Genomic DNA, 15,622 nt, shown 5'->3' on the forward strand with positions numbered 1-15,622 from the left:
TAACATAAGACTGAAATCACCACGAAAAAGTCAAGGAACATTAGTTAATTATCTTTAAAATCTAAATTAACAATAAACAATCTTTTAATTTGTCTGTTCTAGGAATAAATTAATCATTAATCAGCAAGGTTTTCAGACACAATCTTTTGCCCAAGATTGCCTTTCAGACCCTGTAGACTTAGAAATTGCTAAAAATTATTGCGATTATAAGGTCTAGTTTAATCGTTGAAGTTGAGGTCCCATGATGTTAGAGGTTATGGGTTTGAACCCCAATTTATATGTGGGGTAATTTTACTGAATAGTAATTGGTGATTCTCTCGATAGTACTTGATGTTATTGATCATAGTATGACTAATGATTGTAATCAATTTATTCCAATTACTAATAATTTATCGGTTTTATTTTAAAAAAAAAAAAAAAAAGAAAACCATTGCAAATCATCTCCCTGCTTACATATATAGCCCTTAATTTATTTTATTTGCAAAGAAGAAAAACTAGTTGAAAACTTTATTTTATTTGCAAAACGTCGATATGAACTCCCGTATCAATAAAAATATTTTAGAATAAACATTAATTAGCGTAAGATTCGTGCTATGTATAGATAATTGCTTTCGAAGATAGAAAAAGTTTACCAATAAAATAGTCATGATGAGCTGTATGTTGTAGGCAAAGTTTAAGGTAAATGTGGACATCCAAAATATTGATGTGAGTGGTGAATATCAATTTTGTGGATTTTTGTATGGTCAGAATTACGAATGGACTTCCTCTTTACATATATTTCGTACCACAAATGTATGCAAAGCTACTCAAGTTCACAAAGGTCTTTTTCATCTAGTGGAGAAGAAAAAATATGGATACTGCATTTTGTACTAAAGAAAAGATTTTTTTTTATCTCAAATTGATATAACAACCTTTTAATTTGTCCGACAATGGAAAATTTTCATTCACCAGTTTGTTAAATTTGTTATGAAAAGATGAAAGAACGCGATAGCTATCTATCAGGGGGGTCCTTTTTTCTCTTCCCCCTCCCCCCATTTTCTCCTAATTTAGGGACCAAAATTGATTAGGTCGGAACATGGAGTACCTTAGCTAATGTTGTCTATGAAGATGCAGTGTTCCACTGCCTTTTACATCGGATGAAAATGAGGAACTTAAGCGATATGAATGCTCAAAATGAGGCATATTTAAACGAGAACAGAATCGTAAAATTCCCACAGAAGTAAACAATACTTCCCTTTGTTGGGCTGATTCCAATCTCTACTTAAAGGGAAAATTATTACAATTGAAACTACATTAGTCGAAAATTTGATAATATATTAAAGTTGACAACATTAATCAACATTATTTTCTGACCTAAAATATATGTCTGGATCAGACCTAGATAATGTCATATATACTGCTAATCCATTAATAAGATTTTAGAGGTATGTGCTCTTTAAATTTAATTTGTTTTTGCCAAAAAAGACCTTTTGCGGCGTGCTTGCGTAATTAGTCAGAAAAGCGCTCTGTCGTTTATTCAGGTAGCGTTGGTGACGTTAACTGATATATTCATCGGCCTTCATGTGTAACATAGTCGCAAATGCAACAAATTCTTCTTCCGATGATAATTTATCTTACGCACATCAGGTGACCTTAAAAAAAATAAATAAATGGGACCGGCGTTTATCCATTTAATTCAAGTTATAAGGACTAGAACAATTAAAAAGGGAAAGGAAAAAAAAAAAGACAAAGGAGAGAAAAAGACTAGAAAAATTAATTTTTTTAATTTGAGTTTCTTTTTTTTATTTCCCAACTAAATAAAATTAGCTTGCACAAGAATGTAATAAGCAGTTGGAGAATCTTAATGATGAGGCATGCCCATTTACTTTGTGATATCAATTATTTGGTAACAGGATTTAAAAAAAAAAAAAAACCCTCTATATATCAATAAACGAATTTTTATCATGTAAAATAAATATCTTATTAAAATGTATTATTTTATTTATACAATCTGATAACTCGTGACTGATATTGTTACATGTGCATTCTGCTGAAAAATCCAACAAAACTTACCGATTATTAATGTTAAAAGCATCAGCACTTTACTTTACAGGCACTCGGATTTCCCGGAAATTAAACCTGGTTTTTTTACTAGACTTGACTTTCTTCCACTGTCAAATATTGCATTGATTGAGAACTTTTGCAAGTGTAGCAAATCGCCTTAATTCGATGCAGTTAATGTGATCCATATACCTAAAATTTCATGAACAGATACACAAATATTAATGTGTTTTTAGGGAAAGAAAAAATATTTTACCGAGCATATGAAAAACTGTGACGATCTTTTGATCATCAAATGTTTGACTTTTAAAACTTTAGTAGTGATAATTAGTTTAAAAATTGTAATTAGCAAGAATTAGTAACAAAAACTTGTTCATTAAGTTATAGTTAGAAATAATTAGTGGCTTATGTATAATGATAATTTAATGACAATAAATAATTATTATTACTATAATTGTATTGTCGTTATAGATGCCGCTTAAGCTATATTTATAGCACTTTATAGTGACAAATTGATGCATAATTCTTGCCATCGATGATTATACCAGCGACAAGATAAAAATTATTTTCATTTAAGCCATGTTTACTATCGCACTTTTATGAGATAAAGGGCCCAAATATAATTTGTAATTGAGTGGATGATTACTTAGAAAATGACTAATTAATTATTTACTAATTACCATGGCATACGCTTTCCGACAAGACCAAAATGAGGATTGATATCCAAAATTTGAGGATGATAATGGAAGCCATGCCCAATCCTGAACTGGGTGGGCGTTTGGTGACTCTAATAAGCACTATTGGTGCTGATTACAGTCAGTCAACACATATTGGGGCTAATATCAGGACAGCTCATTTTATCTCGGTCTACTCCAAATACTAATAAACAAATCACTATATGTGATTGATCCAGATACTTGGCCTATTATATGACCTTACTATATATTTTTTGCGACAATTTCACAATTATTTGATATCTTATTTTAATATTATATTTTTTTTCAGTGTAAAGATGCCCTTATATTTACATTAGATAACTTTACCAAATTATTGTTTCTTAAAATACTGGGCTGCTTGAAATAATCTTGAACCGGGCAATATGAACGAAGATAACAAAATATAATACTAGGATTCATGTCTTTTTCCTTATTTTTTTAATTTTAAGTTGTTTTCGCGGTGAAACAGAATAAAACTAATCCCAATCCTTTGTTCTAATCGAATTTTGCATACATGCAAAAATCACATCATTAATTAACACAGACAAGAATTAACAACTGGAAAGAACAAATTAAAAGAGTATTTCGGACATAATGGTAAGAATCAGGGCACGGGCACAAAAAGCACCTTAGACATATGACTGTCAACAGTTTGTGCAGGAAAATAGGCATCATAGTAGAGTGCTTTGGCAACTAATAAAAACGTTTGTTTGATGCCCTTGTTGATGCCAGTTGGTTCTTCATAGACCAGCTGCACCAGTTTCTGCATCTCTTTTTCTATCTCCATGTATTTGATGCTGCCATTTTCTGCATCGATGCAGAGTTCCTGTGCCGATGTCTATATATTGAAGATCACGAAAATTAATAAAATGATAATATTAGGACAAAAGATATTAAGGTGCAACATCGAAGTTATCAATTTAAATTTGGAAAAAATGCAAGCGACTCCCCTGTGATATTGCAAGTGAGCAAATTATTCTTTATAAAACAATTTCTAGCAATTTATTCTCCTGTATTTTTTAAAATACAATAATTTACCTTCTCTATTTTTTAAAATAAAACAATTTAATATCATGTAATTAATCATCCCTCGTACCTTTCTAGATTTATACTGTGAAAGCTGGGAAGAGATGTTGTTGATAAGGTTGGAGAGAGTGATGTAGTGTTGGTCGGACAGTATCTCCTTAGCGTCACCAATGCGACCACCACAAATGTTCAACGTTGTTACGAGGAGAGCTGCGTCTTCCAGGCAATTGGCGTCGTCGCCTTCTTGGAGTTTCATCAGCCACACATCCCACTGTTATATACCGTATGCAACATCAGATGTCACAAGTATTGCGCTCAACTTGTAAGCCGCTTTAAAAAAAAAAAAAAGAACTATTCCCTATGCTATAAATTACTACCGTTTAAAAATAATAATGAATCAATATTATGATCAAATAAAATTAATGTAAAAATTTAAAAATTTTGATTATTACGATTAATCAACAGTTATTATGATTTTGTTTATGGTCAAAATATTTACTATAAAATTAAACTGTAGTTAATGTTTTTGTCTTGCTTGTAGAAAAAATGTCTAATAATCATTGCATAGCCATACGTGGTCGATTGGTATCCGCTACGACTTTTAAATATGGTAATTAACCATAGTAAAAATTCGTATGCCTTTTAGTAAGCGATTACACTTTTAGTCCCATAGAAAAGAAAGTTCAATACTTTTGGTCCTTTACTTTACGGGACTTTCAAAATAGCTCGATTGGAATAACTCGACACATTTAGTCTTATGCTTTACGAAATTTTCAAAATGCTCCTAAAATTGAAAAAAATTGACAGATTCAATCCTATAAAACTCAATAAAATAGAGGACTAAATATGTTGAGTTTTCACAATTTTGGGATCATTTTGAAATCCCAATAATGCAAAGAGGACTTAATGTATTGAGTTTTCCTAATTTTAAAATTATTTTAAAAATTTTGTAAAATAAAAAATTAAAAATGATAAACCCCTATCCTATGGACTAAAATTGTAATTTTATCTTATTTAGTAAAATATATAGAAAGAGAGGCAAAAGATTAATTAATTATATCAACTCACAGCGTTTTTTAGTTCGACGCACAGAGTTTTGTCGATGCCCTCTTGGAGTTGTTGGAGAGTCTGTCGCAGGATGTCAATGATACGTCCTCCAACACTGGTAAATTATTGATAATTTTGAATAAATTTTCAAATCTAAATATAGGTATTCAACGATGTAATTAATTACATATTACTAAAAAAGAGAGAGAGAGAGCGAAAAAACTGAGAAATCAGGCAATTTTTTTTTTCTCAAGAAGAAAAAAAAACATAAAAAAAAGAAAGTGATGTTTAGAATTTGTAAAATGCACTGTCCTCAAACTTGAATTTGTATACAAGTGCAGCATGAGAAACTAAATATTTCAAAATATTAGACAACTTATAAAATAAAATACAAATAACATACGTTAATTACTGAGAATTATTATTATATTTAGGAAGTTTTAGAATAAAAACAATAGAACATTGTTTTCAAATTTGTAATAAAAAATAGTCCATTAGCAATAATAAGAAGAAATTAATATTCATTCATTACCCAAAATTTTATATATATATTCGCCTACACTATAGATCACTATCTACGATAGTTAAAACAAAATCGATGTAAAAATTTAAGTTTTGACCATGGTTAATCAACATTCACAATGACTTTTACATAATAAAACATTTGCCATAGATTTCAACTTTAATTAATATTTTGGCATCTTTTACTAATAGCTGTTACACAACTACAATTGATATTTTTAACCATACTAATTAATCACATCGATGAGATGTTACTATATATCAATGAACATATCATAATATAGCCTATATATTTATATAGCATCATGTTATCAGCAATATATAATCAGATATTTTTCATGCATTTGGGACTGATACATTGAATTTACAATGATGCAGTATAAGAAGAAGAGAGATAGGTTAGAAGGCGACCTGTTTGTTTTAGGCTGGGCACTGATGCTGCTGTCTCTGAACTCTGCTAAAAATGCAGCTTTCTCTTCTGGCGAAGTGGTTTCTCGATTGAAATATGATGTAATAATCTTGGAGATAATGCGAGATTTAGCCCATCCACTTCTCTCTTTGATCTCTCCGGTTCAAATGCGCTTGCAGCTGCCAAAAAGAAAGCAGCAAGCACGTCTTTTTGGCTTATTCCAAGTTCTTGAAGATTTGAGTTTTCATACCATCTGCAACTCAAGTAATTAGAGATTATAAGTTCTTTAATTTGGTGCACAATAATTGTTAAAATAGCTGTCTGATCATCCGCGTACTCTTGCATATGATTCCACTCGGTTTGATGTAGAGCCTGGCATCTGTTGAAGTCTAATTTCGCAAGCTCAAGGTAGGCGTCGTTGTTGATATCTGGCAGCCTATTCATGTTAGACGTGCGTTAGAATCAATCAACTCATGCATTCACTTACTTTTGAAACTTTGATGTCATCAGAAAAAAAAAATTGACTATTGGCTACAATTTTAATAGTCATGGACTAACAATTGTGGTAAATTAATTTTTATTAACCATGGTTAAATAAAATCTATATAAAATAGAGATTTTGCACCAAGAAAAAGACATTAGCCATAGTAAAAATATTTGCCATGATTTTTAGTAATGACAAATGTTTTAACCACCCTTACAGATATCACGGCCGACAATTGTGAAGACAGAGGGGATACTAAAGCTATTATCAGTGTGTAATAAAAGTACGATAATAATAGTTGATGTGATGGGTAATAAATGTTAGGCAAAACATAAATGTAATAATATGAGAAAGAAAAGTAGGGTGAAAATAAACCTGTACAAAGACTTGCCAATCCATATATAGTCGGAGCCACAATAAGTCTCTATATATAAGCAAGCTATAACACGGGGTAAGCTGGCATACCATGGTATTTCCCAGCCGTTCTTTACCTGTAAATTTTTGAGTTCATTAATCATAATATGCGAAAGCAATAAATTATAATATTTAGGAAAGAATTTAAAAAGTCGCAAGAGATTGTGTTTGATTGATATTTTATTTAGGTAAAATTACAATGAGCTCTTTTGATATTTGGCATAATTTCGAATACTCTTTTATTAATTTGAAAAATTATTAATACTCTATGATGTATGATGAAATTGTGCAATTCTTGGATAAAATCATAAAAATATTTCAGGATTGATTATAATTTATAGTTTACAAGTGCATTTTGGTTATTCACCATAAAAAATGGGTAGAAACCTAATTGAAACTAACGGATTAATTAGACTAATTAACTACTGGATGGTCGTTAAAATTAAGGGATATTACTAATTTCGTAAACAAAAGAGATATATTTATAATTATGTCAAAACTCAGGAGGGCTCGTCGTAATTTATCCTTTTATCTAATATCATCTTATCATCTAGGATTTTACCTCATCGGCAAAATGTGGGGATATAAGCCATTTATCAAGAAGTTGATTGCTGGTAATTTTTTCATGTATGAATTTTTTGCAGAAGGCATTGGCTTCTTCAAGAATTTTCTCTCCGGGGAATAGGACCTGAGACGACCGATAAAGGTTAAATATAGGAGACAACGACTCAAATGTCTGACCATAAAAGCAACTGAATCCATCATCCTTCTTGAATTTTTTCAGTACATCTGCAAAAGGCCAATTACCACATTATGTATGTTAACTAATTAATCATATCAAAATTAAGAGATAACTTTCTATAATTTTAAAATTTCCACACAATGAGGACCAAAATAACTGAAAAAATGCACTCAATTAAATTGGTCACGTGACCATTGTAGCAAATTTTAGTCTTTTTTGTAATATATCAATATACCTGGGCTAACGTTAAATCCATGCAATCTTAGAAGCATGAATCCCATAGCAGTACAATCGACATCACAAAATTCCGACTTCCGTCCGGAGAAAAGTCCTTTTTCACCCCAAAAGCTGCGCATTCAACGTTAAAATACATATATTAATTATACAGTACTAGAAAGTTTAATTGATTCAACATATAATACTGTCTACCTGTGGACATATTCCAAGCAATTCTTGATCTCAGACTCAAACAAGTGGGAAATTCCTAGTCGAGTCAGTCTGTCTACTGCCCAAAGTCGTGCAAAAATGTCGACAGGGTATACGTTGGGTGCTGTACAGTAAATACTATGTGAGTTATCAAGAGAATACGATAAAGGGTTTGTCAATTGATTACAACGTATGTTCTGGCTCACAACAATGATGTTACTACAGAGAATAAAAGGGGAGAATAATTACATTTACATCTCTTGATCTATCTACGGTATAATTTATACAAATTACCCCTATTTTTTGTATAATTACATAAATCACTCCTAACAATTAAAAGATAGGAATGATTTGTATAATGATGATGATGATGATGTTTCTGGTGGGTGATGTGTAATTTTAAAAAATATAAGGATAATTTGTATAAATAAACCATAGATGAAGGGACATAAATGCAATTATCCCCAAAAAGAAAGAACGATGTAGATATACCTCCTCCATTAAATTTTTGTACTATGTAGTTGATATATTTGAGGCAATTCTCATCTTTAGTCTCCATGAATGCAAAGGCAGTTGATGATGGAGAGGAAAGAAATGAACCATCGTGTTCCAGCAACTTGAGAAGCTTTTGCCACTCCAAATCTTCCAGACCTTCCAAGCTAAACAGTAATGATGTTCGTACTTTGTGCATCAGCTCCTTTGGGATCCTGGTAAATAGATTAAAGAGTATTATAAATATTTCCTATACTATAAATTAGTACGGCTTAATTACTACGACTTAAAGGATTATGACAAATGCAACACAACCTACCAAAGTAAAACAAAATTAATGCGAAAATTTCAATTTTAATCAAAATTAATCAACATTCGTTACGATTTCACCGATAGCAAAAACATTTCCCGTAGTTTTTAACCGTAGGAAACAATGACGAGCTGGGTTTATTAGTACTCGCCAATATTATTTTACTTTTAATTATAGTAAATAATCATAGCAAAAAAATTATATTTCTTATGATGGAAGAATATATATATATATATAGTTATATCAAAGGTTGAAAATGAACGAAAAGGCATGTATATACCACAAGAGAAAAAAGAGACATTAATGGTGATTTGGCGAAGGAAGCATAATGAGAGTGTAAAGAGTTGGCAAAAAGTTAATTATGTATGTTCTATTTTTGTTTAAATATATGAATTATACGTATTCAGAATAGGGTAAATTATAATGAGTTTTTTTAAAATTTGATATAATTATAAATATTTTTCGTTGTTTGAAAAATTATCAGTACCTCCTGATTGTAACGAGCGTCTAGTAACTAGTCCAATCTGTTAGTCTCTGTTAGGTTTTCATTAATTTTTTGTGGTGAGCTGGTCAATACCCTTGTGGATATGAATTATAATTTTATTTATTTTTTAAAATTTTTTGAATTTTTTATTGAACTGTGACGCCCCAAAGATTATAATACATAATTGGAGAATTAATTGATAAATTTTTATGAAACTTAGTATTAGTAAATAAATTATAGGTCATAATTGAAATATAATAAAATTTGAACAGATTAAATTGGAATTCGTTATAATATTTATGGACAACTTATATTAATTAAGAAAATTTAGGAGGAACGTAATGGGTATTTTGAGAAAAGTCTAATTAAATAAATAAAATAATAATAATATCATATATATAATATATATTACTAAATAATATATATATATATGTAAATGATATATACATATTAGTAAATAATATATCTACATACATATATATATAAAAAAAAGAGAAAAGAAAAAGAAAGGGTAAAGGATTTGGGGGTGGGCCATCAGCCACTGCCCACCTCTCTGTATGTGCTTACTCACAATCACAAATATACAAACTTACCAAAATTGCAATTTTCATTTTCTGTTTCAGCAGTTCGCAGAGGAGGTAAGGTTTCTATTTTAATTGTTATTAATTTATATAATTATATTATTTAATTAGTCCATTTATTAAATATTATTTATATTGAACGATGTACTATTTAATCGAAATATTCTATGAGTTTGACTATTTAAAATAGTGTCGAATTAAATTTCAAAATCGGATATAAAAATGATATTGTTGGTTAATTAAATTATTAAATTCATTAGATTTGGATTTCACTATAGCTAATTTATACAATTTCATCAGAATTATTAACCAAATACTCAATCCTATGTATTTTGTTCAATTAAAGTGTATAATAGCGAGAAATTGATAGAAAATTCATGGAAATATTCCAAAAATTATATTTAATAAATGGTATGTTAATAAAGAGGAAAAACGAAGATTTGTATATCGATCGAAATGGAGTATTAAAGAATTATTAGAAATTGTACGAATAATATTTAATATTATATTTAAAAGAAGTTACGATATTCTCGAAATATTAACTGTATGTGGTATAACTCATTATAGGATACGGGGGTAAAGTGAAAAGACCGAACCACTACCTATTGGATAGATAAAAACGTTGTAAGGTCGAGGTAAGTAAATAATTAGTATTATCTATATATGTCCCCTTTATTTGTGGTTTTACTGTTATATGAATTTGTGGTTCATGCTGACATTGATTTATCTGAAAGTATATGAGTAATGGATGATTTGATTTGATTGACGGTATTGTGTACGTGGAATGAGGAAATGCGTTGAAATATTATGTTTGTTGTTTGATGTATTGTGGATGTCTGAAAATGAGGATATATTGATACATTGTTTTACATTACTAGTTGCTTACAAGAATGGTGATATGTGGAAATGAGGGAGTGGTGGAAATTGAATATCATTGTGGTGTGAATATCTCTTGATGTGTTGAAAAGCCTATAAGGCGAAAATATGATATGAAAAGAGCTATGTGCGATATGAAAGAGCTATGTGCGAAATGAAGGAGGCATGTGCGTAATGAAAGAGCTATGTGCGAAACGAGAATGATAAGACGGTTGTCAAGGGTGTTCACTTAAATTTATATAACGGTGAGATTGAGTTGACGGGAAAAACACGATATCACCTTCTGGTAAGCAAACTAGAAAAAAAAAAGTTTAATTGATTGTCTTATTGTGAGATAGCTATGTGGTGTAATACAACTGATTATGTTGAAATTGAATTAACTGTATTCCATGCATGTTGCCTATTTATCTTATTTGGGTTGTGTTTGATATACATATATAGATAGGGCTGGTTATTTACTTACTGAGTGGTTGACTCATCCCTCTGCTGATATTTTCTTTCAGGAGTAGACTTTGAGGTGTTTGACTATTGAAAAATAGGTTTACGCACTATACTCAGGCAGGTCGAGCTAGTATGTAGTTTCTCCTCTTTGTCAGTTAGAGTACAAATCACGTTTTGTTTATACAGAGAGAATATAAGCGTACGGATTATTTGTGATGAATCACCTTGTGGTGTTTGATATGTATATATTTATATATATATATAATGTTGTGGGTTGATAATACCTGTTACGACGTGTTGGGATTACGTATGCAAATTGATTAGATGATTATGTACAAATTTATATATATGAAACAGAGATTACTTTAAATATGACGTTTAGGGAAGATATAGCCTTAGTAGCGTTAGGAGGTGCTACATGAACTAAGTGGATATTTTTTTTATTATTTTTTAAAAAAATTCATCCATCTCATCTATTTTCTTTATAATTTTAAATTTTTATTTAAAATAATACAACATGTGAAAAATTTTCATTCAAAAATTACATAATTTTATCAAATATAAAGAGAATATTAATAATTATTTAGATAATTATACTACACCTTTAACCTTTGGAATATTAGAAGGCCGGTATGTAACAAATGAAATGCAAACATTAATGGTAGGAAAAGTAAATCAATTATTATGTATAGTAGAGTTAGGAAAATTAAGAGTATTAAATATTAAATATTATAATAATAGTGCATTCATTGATTTAAAAGTTATCGATATATCTTAAAAAAATCCATAAATAATATCTATATTTTTTAAAAAAAGAAATCCATAGACAACCTAATTAATGTTTTTGCACGTGTTAGAGGGTTTCCAAGTACAAATTCTACTGTAACCAAAACTTACACAATCAAATAAGTAAATGTAATATTATATTAATCAGCAGACAACAACTTATATAAGAAAAATTACAATTTGAATCCTACGGGTTGATATTTTTAATCCGGTACAAATTGATTTTTATAATTTAATTTTTATAATTTTATTATTTTGACAATTTTAGTTATTTTCTGTCCAATTTGGTTGGAAATTATAATTTACTTGTAATTTTAGTACTGTAAATAAATTCATGCAGAACAAAAAATGACAACTCTTTCAAGTTATAGGATTAAAAATATATTACCTAGCCAGTTTATGATTTCTTGCAGCATAAATCTCTTGCAGAACAGGAGCATCATAGGGAAGATCATGAATTCCCATATCTCGGGCTCTTTGCAGAAGGGCCGGAAACACGATCTCAAATCCGCAGGTCATGTGCTCAGCGTTTGCATGCTCAAGTTGATGTATGTTCTCTTTAATATATGCTATTCCTAAAATAACAAATAAATTACGAGGTTGCGTTAAAAAGGAAATAAATTATATATTTTAAGAAATTAAAAAAAAAATTCTTACAGGACTAAAACTGCCACACAGTCCATACTTACATGTAGAGGTGGCAGACTAAGTAGTATCACATATTTTAAATTTAGCTAATAATAAAATATGCTATTTTATTTATATATTTAATCTCCATACGAAAATAAGCCTAATTAGCAAGTTAATAAGTTCATTATTCTTACTATACATTTTTTATTTTCTTATTAATTATTAATTTTTTAAATTATCTAATATTGTAAAAAAATTAGGAATATATTTTTATTAAAAAATTAAGTTGGTCTTGTCAATGTAACATAATAAATAAATATTTTAAAATAATTTTTATTTTAATTATAAATATACAAAAAAAAAAAAGCTCGAGTCAGAATTTTCTACCGAGCTCGATTCGAACTTAGCTCGTTTACACCCTTACTTACATGACCGAAATTTCAATTTCCCCGATTAAATCATTGTAGTCCAGTAAGAACACAAAGGCAAGCATAATTTTTAGAATATGTTAGAAATCATCAAAATTATCAATTTTTTTGTCAATAATTATATGATTATATCATTATCTTAATAAATTAAATACTTCAGCAATACGTGGGTTCGCACAAAACTATCAAACTAGAGAGTGAAAATATTAAATTTTAACTGTTGATACCTTTCTGACTCTTGTGAGGATGAACATTCCATGTTTTGAGCGCAACTACACATGCCAGAGTATTGAGAAGGCGATCGTAAGCCGAGAAAACATGTTCTTCGCCCCAAGAACCATCCTGCAGCTGATTTTGCGCCACCCATTCAAGGCTGCCCGGAAACTGGGGACTATCTTCTCCATGAATATCTCTAATAAGAGCAACCCATGCTGTATCATACGGCAACACGTTTATACGTCCCTCGTCTATGGAACTCAAGAATTTCTTGATGTATTCTGTTAAATCCTCCAAAGTTTCCACCTTAAATTGGAAACATAAAGTTAATGATGGTTAAGATTGAAATTCCATAACCAATATAATTTGTATGTTTGGATCCTGTCGAGCACGTGGGTATGTGCTTTGATTTATGTGAGTTTATTTTAATTTATTATGTAATTTTTTTTATAGTTTAGTTGTTGTATGATTGGACCAATTTGTCCAGGTTCATGTAATAATGATATAATTATGGCTTAAAATAATATTTGTAAGAAAAGAAGTAAAATTTTCTTACCACTTGAAGGGCTTCTCCTGCGAGATCTTCTTTTTGAGCACCTTCCGCAACAGCTAGGTCAAGTATATATGATCACTCATGGTCATGGAAAGCAATCAATTCCAACACTTTTATAAAGAAATGGAGAACTCAAATCAGGCCTTGTGTCGAATCAAATCAATCATAGAGCAAGTGTAATATACTTGTCTTGTGATTGGACACTTTCTCTGAACTATACCAATCACACCACAAGTATATTACACTTACTATTTTATTGGTTCAGGCCCAACCCAACCCGATCTGAATTAGAGTTTTCCGGAAATAGACAAAACGAAAGTTCTTCACACATGCACACATATGTACCTCTATCTGTTGTTGCTCTTGATATTAGGGTGAGACGAGCCTTGTAACTCGGCGAAATGCCTTTGCTCCTGTTTAACCATACACCTAGAAAAAACCTTGTCTTTTTAGCAACTGGATTTATATTCCTATAACATGAAAATTACTAGAGACATAGTTGTTATGATATTAATATTAAATAAGTTTTTTTTCTAACAGATTAAATATTTATAAAATATATGTCCGTTTGACATGATATTTGAGTTAGGTCAAATAAGAAGTTCTGTATTTGAGTTTTATTGCTGCACATTTGTAAAAGAAAGATTTAGTATATATCGATCTGTGCGTTAGAAGTAATTAAACTTACTAGTGAAACATTCCGGTGACGGCGGCCGGCGGGTTGGAGATGCTTTTGAACACTTTGGAAGTAGAATAGGGGGGGACGATGACAGAATCTGCATAGTGTTTAAATCTGCTCTGGGTGTGGAACAATTAAGGAAGGTGGAATTAGGAACTAAAGTGATATTGCTGGAAATGATATACTTATAAGTATGATGTCTCACTGATTGTTCCAGGGTTCCATTTATAGACTACTACTTCAAATCATTTCTTTACATTGTCTTTTGATTTGTTCACACGTGCCACATAATCCCTAGCAAATTCATCCTGGAATTGGTGGGAGATCAATTTGTCGCAATCCGTCACTACGGACTGTTGCAAATTTAACTTCGTTCAAGATTTTGGGTAGCTTTTGCAACATGTCTGAAATCACCACGAAAAAGCCAAAGAACATTAGTTATCTTTAAAATCAAAATTAACAATAAACAATCTTTTAATTTATCTGACGTCGGGAAAATTTTATTACCATCACCAGCACCAGATAAGATCAAAATTAATTAGGAGTTAAGTCAAACCATCTGAAACTATTAATTTATTCTAACAATAATGTGACATGTCTAGATTTAAATATAAATGTACATAGATATATAGGCTAATTCACTGTTTTGGGAATAAATTAATCATTAATCCAGCAGGGCTTTCGGACACAATCTTCTGCCCAAGATTGCCTTTCAGCACCTGCAGACATACAAATTACAAAATTGCTAAAAACTATTGCAAATCATCGGCCAATAACGTGCAATTTAGTTGGCGAAGTCGAGGTTCATGACATTAGAAATCATAGGTTCGAATCTCGTTTTATGTGTGTAATATTGTTTCTATTGAATGGAGTTGGTGTTTCTACCGAGAGTATTTGATATTATTGATCATACTATTACTGTCGTAATGATTTATAGATATTAATATCGGATAAGAATAATTGTAATTACTTTATTTTAATTAATAATTTGTTGCTCTTACTTAAAAAAAAAAAAAAAATAGTGCAAACCATCTCCCTACTTACATCTGTACCCCTGAATTTATTTTATTTGCAAAGAAGAAAAACTAGTTGAAAACTTTATTTCATTTGCAAAGCAGTCGATACTCCCTTATCAATAAAAATATTTTCTAGAATAATTATTAATTGGCGTGAGACCTGCTATGCATAAGTAATTGTTTCCAAAGATAAAAGACGTGCTATGCATAAGACGTGCTATGCACCAAAGTTGAGGTGCAAAGTGCTCTTGCCAAAAGACGACCTTATATCAGGGAGTCGATGTAAGAGTTGGACTTTTTATTT

General features: G+C 30.3%; 1 pseudogene across 1 annotated transcript; it reads right to left on the bottom strand.

The window, feature by feature from the left end:
- Positions 1-3,245: 3,245 nt before the first annotated feature.
- On the bottom strand, positions 3,246-14,469 carry LOC105160751 (copalyl diphosphate synthase 1, chloroplastic-like; annotated as a pseudogene). Its single transcript, XR_016065176.1, has 15 exons — positions 14,312-14,469; positions 13,969-14,052; positions 13,627-13,679; positions 13,082-13,376; positions 12,185-12,371; positions 8,319-8,533; positions 7,830-7,950; positions 7,636-7,748; positions 7,221-7,447; positions 6,620-6,735; positions 6,098-6,196; positions 5,763-6,013; positions 4,851-4,944; positions 3,853-4,053; positions 3,246-3,594 (listed from the first exon to the last, which is right to left on the bottom strand). The product of XR_016065176.1 is annotated as a copalyl diphosphate synthase 1, chloroplastic-like (transcript).
- Positions 14,470-15,622: the final 1,153 nt, after the last annotated feature.

The sequence above is a fragment of the Sesamum indicum genome, linkage group LG4 (genome assembly GCF_026168435.1).
Source record: "Sesamum indicum cultivar Baizhima isolate 11 linkage group LG4, ASM2616843v1, whole genome shotgun sequence".
Lineage (NCBI taxonomy): Eukaryota > Viridiplantae > Streptophyta > Magnoliopsida > Lamiales > Pedaliaceae > Sesamum > Sesamum indicum.